Raw genomic sequence first — 10,000 nt, 5'->3', positions numbered from 1 at the left:
AGGATATAGGATATATATATATATATATATATATATATATATATAAATACATACACAGTATATGTGTGTACATGTATATGTGTGTTTATAAATGTGTGTGTGTGTGTGTGTGTGTGTGTGTGTGTGTGTGTGTGTGTGTGTGTGTGTGTGTGTGTGTGTGTGTGTGTACAGTATAATAGATTTCAGCTCATACAGCTTCATTTAAATTTAGCAGGTCCAGTGTACTGCTCTATTAGGTGGTCTATGTGTGACACAAAGAGCGTATACAGTATACAGATACACATGCTCAAGCATTCCTTCTTTAAAAAGTGTTATGCTGCACGAACTACGCAGTTATCCTAAATGAGTAAATACGACAGGCTCCTTTACTTGGAGATCCACCGCAACCTATGCCCTGTCCTCATTTATTGTCCTGTAACCTCCTCTGCGACCTCAAAAATATCTAAAGATAACTCACTGTGCAGCACATCACTTTGTGACCCACTTAAGCTACACGGGTGTGGAATGAGCCATTTTGAATGTACTTTTTGTTTTAGTCCGACATTAAAGGCGTATTTCAACCCAAATTCTACTTGAGCACAAAATGCAATCAAACGTTGAGTTTATGCTTGATATGTTCCCTCTGCGGTAGCTCTGTTCTCTTTGTTTGGGGCTCAAACCGAGCGTCTCTGTTTAACCAGGTCAGCTTATCCGCTAACTTGTATGGCGCAAACCAGGACGCAGGAATGAAGAGATCACACACTGTGTGACCTGCCAGGAATAACAAGATGCTTATTCCCATTTGATTGTAATTAAAGTGTCCCAATGTGTGAACGACAAAGCTGGATGCTTCTATTATTACCCGACACACTCCAGTTTATCCCTGGAGTCTACTGTTATAATACTCTATTATTTATTGTGGAATACAGTTAATGGACCACGGCGGTTGCTATGTTAAGTTCTGCATCCTCCATTTCAACTCTCAAAGTGACTGTTTCTATTATTTACATCAGTTTGACGTTGCCCACTTCACTGTATTGTTTTGTTTCTTTGTTGTTGAGTTTGTTTGCCAGCTTCAGAGAGTTAACAATTTATAGTTGCGGTTCTTGGCATTAATCTGCTCCTATGCAGTCTAGTAATAATGTTCATTTTTCTTACAGGTTTTGTTGGCGTCCTGAAAAAGAAAAGTGGAGCACAATTCATTACAGCCCTATATGATTCTGCTGGTAATAACTTAAGGTAAGGTTAGGTTCATACTGTCCTGTTTAAAATTATGCTTAGATTAGAATGTTCACACAAATCTTCACAAGGCGTCACCTCTTTCTTGCACATTTGATAGTAGCAATGATGTTACCAGCGTATATGTCGCATCATAATTTGAAAATAGTAATGATTAGATTTTAAAAAGGTCTTCATCATCCCCGACAAGGCAGTTTGTTTGTTTTGGGTCTTGCATCCATGCACAAAAATATGATTTTGTATTTTTTTACATTTGTTTTACTGTTGATTAAACTAATTAAATATTTTTTTATGATCATCTTATTTATGTATGTCCTTTTTTAATTGCTTAGTATGTTAGTAACATTATTTAGTTTTTAGTGAAGATGCTTTTTAAACAGGCAAGTTAAAAATGTAATTTAAAGGGGAACATTATCACAATTTCAGAAGGGTTAAAACCATTAAAAATCAGTTCCCAGTGGCTTATTTTATTTTTCGAAGTTTTTTTCAAAATTTTACCCATCACGCAATATCCCTAAAAAAAAGCTTCAAAGTGCCTGATTTTAACCATCGTTATATACACCCGTCCATTTTCCTGTGACGTCACACAGTGATACCAATACAAACAAACATGGCGGACAGAACAGCAAGATATAGCGACATTAGCTCGGATTCAGACTCGGATTTCAGCGGCTTAAGCGATTCAACAGATTACGAATGTATTGAAACGGATGGTTGTAGTGTGGAGGCAGGTAGCGAAAACGAAATTGAAGAAGAAACTGAAGCTATTGAGCCATATCGGTTTGAACTGTATGCAAGCAAAACCGACGAAAACGACACGACAGCCAGCGACACGGGAGAAAGCGAGGACGAATTCGGCGATCGCCTTCTAACCAACGATTGGTATGTGTTTGTTTGGCAAAGGAAACTAACAACTATGAACTAGGTTTACAGCATATGAAATACATTTGGCAACAACATGCACTTTGAGAGTGCAGACAGCCCATTTCAGGCGCGCTAAGAACATATATTTTTCTGCGATTTCAGCACTACCTAAATAGACACAAAATACTTCATTACACAAGACTACCCGAATGTACTCGAATGATTGAAAAAAATAAATGTTTTTAAGCGAAATAATTGGTAAACACATCCATCCATCCATTTTCTACCGCTTATTCCCTTTGGTGTCGCGGGGGGCGCTGGAGCCTATCTCAGCTACAATCGGGCGGAAGGCGGGGTACATCCTGGACAAGTCGCCACCTCATCACAGGGCCAACACAGATAGACAGACAACAGTCACACTCACATTCACACACTAGGGCCAATTTAGTGTTGCCAATCAACTTATCCCCAGGTGCATGTCTTTGGAGGTGGGAGGAAGCCGGAGTACCCGGAGGGAACCCACGCAATCACGGGGAGAACATGCAAACTCCACACAGAAAGATCCCGAGCCCGGGATTGAACCCAAGACTACTCAGGACCTTCGTATTGTGAGGCAGATGCACTAACCCCTCTGCCACCGTGAAACCCATTGGTAAACACAGTTTATGTATAATAATTTACGTAAAACCGCGAGTAATGAATAAAGTTTTCATCAATTAATATATTCTGTAGACATACCCTCATCCGCTCTCTTTCCCTGAAAGCTGATCTGTTCAGTTTTGGAGTTGATGTCAGCTTCTGCTTTGAGTGTCGCAGGATATCCACACATTCTTGCCATCTCTGTCGTAGAATAGCTTTCGTCGGTAAAGTGTGCGGAACAAACGACTGACCATTTCGTCGGCTTTCCCCACAGCCTCGTATTTTGAACAAATTTCGTCTAATTTCTTGCCTCTTTCGCATCTTTGGGCCACTGGTGCAACTTGAATCCGTCCCTGTTCGTGTTACACCCTCCGACAACACACCGACGAAAGTGAGAAAATGGCGGATTGCTTCCCGATGTGATGTCACGCTGTGACGTCATCGCTCCGAGAGCGAATAATAGAAAGGCGTTTAATTCGCCAAAATTCACCCATTTAGAGTTCGGAAATCGGTTAAAAAAATATATGGTCTTTTTTCTGCAACATCAAGGTATATATTGACGCTTACATAGGTCTGGTGATAATGTTCCCCTTTAAATTAAAAAAAATGTTTGCCATATCGGCCAGCCCCAATAACAAAATAAAGTTCACACATGTAGAACACATCATGCAACCATATTTACTGCAACACAACATCAAAGAAAACGCCTACGCATGAACATACACATAAAATTACACACCAACCTACAGAACGTAAGGCATGCTGCGTAACTAACAGTACTGTTTACCAACACCCTACCTACACTGTGGCTACGTTCACGCCCCACGTTTATTTCTTTATGTAGTCATTCATATTACAAAAAAAATGTGAGTGCGATCTTACCCGCCTGCAGACATGACGTCATGACGTCGTATGTGTCGCAGTGTTTACGAAAATAAACATTGCTCCAATTCTACTAGGTCTCAGTCCTGGTGCATTTATGGCAGTTTCAAGGATTTTGTGCAATCAAAGTCAACATTTTCTGAACCAAATTATTGTGCGTAGAAGATTAAGAAGGAAGAGAGCAAGCATTTTGGCTCTCACAGTTTGTGGGACATCTGATTGGACGTCTGCTCCGAAGAGCGTGAGGGCGAGCGGTCAGAGACAGGAGTGGTGGAATATTGAGTTCCTGAAACATATTATTTTTAGCATGTTTTCTGCTCATTTGTCAACAATTTATTTTGCAACCGTCTATTTTAGAGAAATATTTTTGTCGGATGAACGCAACCCGATAGTTCAGACTACAATCGCAAATTATACATATCTGATTTATATCCACGTACAAAAGAGGCCTGTGTCTGAATTGAAAAAAATCGGAATTACTAAGTTCCCATTGACATGATTATGGTCTTGTTCACACTGCAGGTCAATTCCGATTTTTTTTGCCTATGTGACCTGTATCGGATTTTTTCATGTCTGTGTGAACAGTGCAAATTTCAAATTTTTCATATCCAACCCAGGCTTCTTTCGTATGTGGAAATCAATCGGATATATATGCCATGCATTCCCAATGTGAACACGCCCGCGCTCAGGTTGCATTCATCTGATCAGACCGTCACCAAAAAGCGATGAGTGTCATAATTATTAACCAAAATAAACGGTTACAAAATAAATAGTTGACAATTGAGCAGAAAACAATATGTTTAAGGAACCCACATCAATCCTCCACCACTCCAATCTGACTGCTCGCCCACAGACACACTCTACAAACAGACATTGAAGCAAATTATCCCGTAAAACTGCAAGAGCCAAAATACGTGTCCTCTTCTTTCTTAATCTTCTACGCGCAATAATTCGGTTCAGAAAATGTTGTCTTTAATTGCACAAAATCCTTGAAATTGCCACAAATGCGCAAGTACTGAGACCGACTAGAGATGAAGCCATTTTTACTTCTGTAAACGATGTAGTGCAGGTGACTTCATGACATCATGTCCGCATGCGGGTCAGATTGCATTCACGTTAGAAATCGCTTTTTGTTTGTACAAACCCCCTTTCCATATGAGTTGGGAAATTGTGTTGGATGTAAATATAAACGGAATACAATGATTTGCAAATAATTTTCAACCCATATTCAGTTGAATATGCTACAAAGACAACATATTTGATGTTCAAAATGATAAACCTTTTTTTTTTTTGCAAATAATCATTAACTTAAGAATTTGATGCCAGCAACACGTGACAAAGAAGTTGGGAAAGGTGGCAATAAATACTGATAAAGTTGAGGAATGCTCATCAAACACTTATTTGGAACATCCCACAGGTGAACAGGCAAATTGGGAACAGGTGGGTGCCATGATTAGGTATAAAAGTAGATTCCATGAAATGCTCTGTCATTCACAAACAAGGATGGGGCGAGGGTCACCACTTTGTCAACAAATGCGTGAGCAAATCGTTGAACAGTTTAAGAAAAACTTTTCTCAACCAGCTATTGCAAGGAATTTAGGGATTTCACCATCAACGGTCCGTAATATCATCAAAGGGTTCAGAGAATCTGGAGAAATCACTGCACGTAAGCAGCTAAACCCGTGACCTTCGATCCCTCAGGCTGTACTGCATCAACAAGCGACATCAATGTGTAAAGGATATCACCACATGGGCTCAGGAACACTTCAAAAACCCACTGTAAGTAACTACAGTTGGTCGCTACATCTGTAAGTGCAAGTTAAAACTCTACTATGCAAGGCGAAAACCGTTTATCAACAACTCCCAGAAACGCAGTCGGCTTCGCTGGGCCTGAGCTCATCTAAGAAGGACTGATACAATGTGGAAAAGTGTTCTGTGGTCTGACCAGTCCACATTTCAAATTGTTTTTGGAAACTGTGGACGTTGTGTCCTCCGGACCAAAGAGGAAAAGAACCATCCGGATTGTTATAGGCGCAAAGTTCAAAAGCCAGCATCTGTGATGGTATGGGGGTGTATTAGTGCCCAAGACATGGGTAACTTACACATCTGTGAAGGCGCCATTAATGCTGAAAGGTACATACAGGTTTTGGAGCAACATATGTTGCCATCCAAGCAACGTTACCATGGACGCCCCTGCTTATTTCAGCAAGACAAAGCCAAGCCACGTGTTACATCAACGTGGCTTCATAGTAAAAGAGTGCGGGTACTAGACTGGCCTGCCTGTAGTCCAGACCTGTCTCCCATTGAAAATGTGTGGGTCATTGTGAAGCCTAAAATATTACAACGGAGACCCCCGGACTGTTGAACAACTTAAGCTGTACATCAAGCAAGAATGGGAAAGAATTCCACCTGAGAAGCTTAAAAAATGTGTCTCCTCAGTTCCCAAACGTTTACTGAGTGTTGTTAAAAGGAAAGACCATGTAACACAGTGGTGAACATGCCCTTTCCCATCTACTTTGGCATGTGTTGCTGCCATGAAATTCTAAGTTAATTATACTTTGCAAAAAAAAAATTAAGTTTGTGAGTTTGAACATCAAATATCTTGTCTTTGTAGTGCATTCAATTGAATATGGGTTGAAAAGGATTTGCAAATCATTGTATTCCGTTTATATTTACATCCAACACAATTTCCCAATTCTTATGGAAACGGGGTTTGTAATATGAACATCCACTAAGAAGAGTGGATTTTATAAAAAAATCAGAATTGGACATTCGACCCCCCCTCCGTGACTGGTGCAATGGACGTTGAGTGGATCTAGTTAACAGTGGGAGAGTAGAGAGTCCAGTCCATAGTGGGGCCAGCAGGGGATCATCTTGAGTAGAGACAAGTCAGCAGCGCAGAGACGTCTCCAACTGATGATGGTTCTGGACTATCTTGCCCATTGTGCGGCAAGTTAATCAGTTGGCAGGGCACAAATGTTGGTGTACTCTTTATTATTTGCCTTTAATATACCTGCTTCATTCTCTTTCATCTCATTCTTATTTAGTCCGGGAATCCGAGTCTTAAATAAATCTCTGTTTCTTTTTTTTTCTACCATCGTTGCACTTCAAAACGTTATTTTAATTTGTGAAGCAAATAAACAGTCTCCTCTTCATTACAATTGTTGCTATTTTTATTGAATGGTATCTGGTAATTGCATCCCGCGCGTGGAGACTGCCGCATGCGTGATTCGAATGGTTCTCTTGGCCGCACACACCCCCTCAAGAGATCTGGTTTCCAACCGCATAATCCAGGTGTGTTAGTACGACTTTTTAAAAAACAAACACGATCGGATTAAGGTGTTTCCATGGGCTGTAAGGGGCTTATTTAGAGCCGAACTATTAAAGAAATCGGACTAATTTAGTCTTGCCCCATGTGGGGAGTTCAAGTGCCTCGGAGTCTTGTTCAGGAGTGAGGGAAGAGTGGATCGTGAGATGGTGCGGCGTCTTCAGTAATGCGGACGCTGTATCGATCCGTTGTGGTGAAAAAGGAGCTAAGCCGGAAGGCGAAGCTCTCAATTTACCGGTCGATCTACGTTCCTATCCTCACCTATGGTCATGAGCTTTGGGTTATGACCAAAAGGACAAGATAATGGGTACAAGCGGCCGAAATGAGTTTCCTCCGCCCAGGTGGCAGGGCTCTCCCTTAGAGATAGGGTGAGAAGCTATCTTGTCTTTATTTTTAAGTTATCGTGCCGTGATTTTACCAGTCCGGCCCACTTGGGAGTAGATTTTTCTCCATGTGGCCCCCGATCTAAAATTAGTTTGACACCCCTGGACTAGGGTATAACAATAATTGGCAATAAGCATTTTGTTTACAATTTGTCCTACAGCCACTTAGCTGACGCTTTGATTCTGCTGGACATATTATACAGTCTGTCTGTTAGAGGTAGATTTTTTAACATGTTTATTTTATTTTTATGTGTCAAAAGCACAGCAGAAACATTCACGTGCACTATGAATGTCAACATTTGACTTGAGTGTAGTAAGACCAAATACCCACAGGGTGGCGGTGTGTAGCTGCAAATATGCCACCAATATTTAACCATCTCTTAAGTATGTGTTTATTAATAAGAGGCTTCTAATATGTAATCTGCAAATTAAATGTATAGATTTAAATGATGTTTTAATCGGGGTTTTTTTAATTGTATTTTCAATGTGCTTTTAAATTACTCATATTGTCACATAGTGCCTTCAAAAATATTTATTGACACACACAAACTAATACATATGTGGCACAGGTTGGATAAAGTTTTAAATGCAAACTTTACATTTTGTATGATAATCCATATTAGATATAAAGATTCTGAATAATCGCACAGTGTTATTACTGTAATTTGGGATGTCATTAAATCACAATATACCCAATAAAACTTATTGAAGTATGATGTAATGGTAGTGAAGAAGGCTCATTGACCTTATTGTGTAAGTAGTCACTCAATTAACATCCTCTTTTTGTGTAGTCTTTGCTGTGTAATATAAATGAATCATACATTACTGGGTAAAACATGTTTTGTTTTTTGTTTTGCATTGGAGTCATTTGAGTGTCAAATGTTTGTCTTTTAGCATGACTGGTTTTAGTGAGGCTAAGTGTCTTTTTACTACTGCTGTATAACATTTTGGTAGAGAAGTGCTCTTGAAATATTCACTCACTGTTGAAATACAACACTGTCACTATCTGCTGCTGCCTTTAACAAGGAGCTGTTATCTTTTTACAGGCCGGTAAATTATCTTTTCCTTCAATCTGTTTACTCATTTGAGGATTTCAATCTGTTTACTCATTTGAGGATTTGAAGCAGCAGGTATATTTTTTCAAATGTTTTTGTGTCCCAGAAGGATCTACAAATTGGAAAAAAATTGAATTTGAACCATTTATTTTCTTAGAAATCTGTCTCTAATCTGTTCTCAATATATAGAATAGAATAGAATGCCTTTTATTGTCACGATACACAGGTACAGTGAGATTAAAAGCAACTCCAGTATCAGTGCGACAGTCTATAAATATGCAAAACATAGGAAATAATAATAATTTACTTAGAATTTCATGGCTGCAACACGTGCCAAAGTAGTTGGGAAAGGGCCTGTTCACCACTGTGTTACATGGCCTTTCTTTTTAACAACACTCAGTAAACATTTGGGAACTGAGGAGACACGTTTTTTTAAGCTTCTCAGGTGGAATTCTTTCCCATTTTTGCTTAAGTTGTTCAACAGTCCGGGGGTCTCCGTTGTGGTATTTTAGGCTTCATAATGTGCCACACATTTTCAATGGGAGACAGGTCTGGACTACAGGCAGGCCAGTCTAGTACCCGCACTCTTTTACTATGAAGCCACGTTGATGTAACATGTGGCTTGGCATTGTCTTGCTGAAATAAGCAGGGGCGTCCATGGTAGCGTTGCTTGGATGGCAACATATGTTGCTCCAAAAGCTGTATGTACCTTTCAGCATTAATGGCGCCTTCACAGATGTGTAAGTTACCCATGTCTTGGGCACTAATACACCCCCATACCATCACAGATGCTGACTTTTCAACTTTGCGCCTATAACAATCCGGATGGTTCTTTTCCTCTTTGGTCCGGAGGGCACGACGTCCACAGTTTCCAAAAACAATTTGAAATATGGACTCGTCAGACCACAGAACACTTTTCCACTTTGTATCAGTCCATCTTAGATGAGCTCAGGCCCAGCGAAGCCGACGGCGTTTCTGGGTGTTGTTGATAAACTGTTTTCACCTTGCATAGGAGAGTTTTAACTTGCACTTACAGATGTAGCGACCAACTGTAGTTACTGACAGTGGGTTTCTGAAGTGTTCCTGAGCCCATGTGGTGATATCCTTTACACACTGATGTCGCTTGTTGATGCAGTACAGCCTGAGGGATCGAAGGTCACGGGCTTAGCTGCTTACGTGTAGTGATTTCTCCAGATTCTCTGAACCCTTTGATGATATTACGGACCGTAGATGGTGAAATCCCTAAATTCCTTGCGATAGCTGTTTGAGAAAGGTTTTTCTTAAACTATTGAACAATTTGCTCACGCATTTGTTGACAAAGTGGTGACTCTCGCCCCATCCTTGTTTGTGAATGACTGAGCATTTCATGGAATCTACTTTTATAGCCAATCATGGCACCCACCTGTCCCCAATTTGCCTGTTCACCCGTGGGATGTTCCAAATAAGTGTTTGATGAGCATTCCTCAACTTTATCAGTATTTATTGCCACCTTTCCCAACTTCTTTGTCACGTGTTGCTGGCATCAAATTCTAAAGTTAATAATTATTTGCAAAAAAAAAAAAATGTTTATCAGTTTGAACATCAAATATGTTGTCTTTGTAGCATATTCAACTGAATATGGGTTGAAAATG

At 40.0% G+C, this 10,000-nt stretch overlaps 1 protein-coding gene across 4 annotated transcripts in view; it reads left to right on the top strand.

Moving 5' to 3' along the window:
- The window catches only part of rab11fip4b (RAB11 family interacting protein 4 (class II) b), a 102,645-nt gene that overhangs the window by 16,762 nt on the left and 75,883 nt on the right, over positions 1 to 10,000 (top strand). For all 4 annotated transcript variants that reach the window (XM_061983752.1, XM_061983749.1, XM_061983750.1 and 1 more), the window contains one exon: positions 1,140 to 1,218. The gene's annotated coding sequence lies outside the window, so the exon portion shown is untranslated. The remainder of the gene's footprint in view (positions 1 to 1,139; positions 1,219 to 10,000) is intronic.

Source organism: Nerophis lumbriciformis, linkage group LG25 (assembly GCF_033978685.3).
Source record: "Nerophis lumbriciformis linkage group LG25, RoL_Nlum_v2.1, whole genome shotgun sequence".
Lineage (NCBI taxonomy): Eukaryota > Metazoa > Chordata > Actinopteri > Syngnathiformes > Syngnathidae > Nerophis > Nerophis lumbriciformis.
Note: the sequence above shows the minus strand (reverse complement) of the source record. Positions and strands in the feature narration are given on the sequence as shown.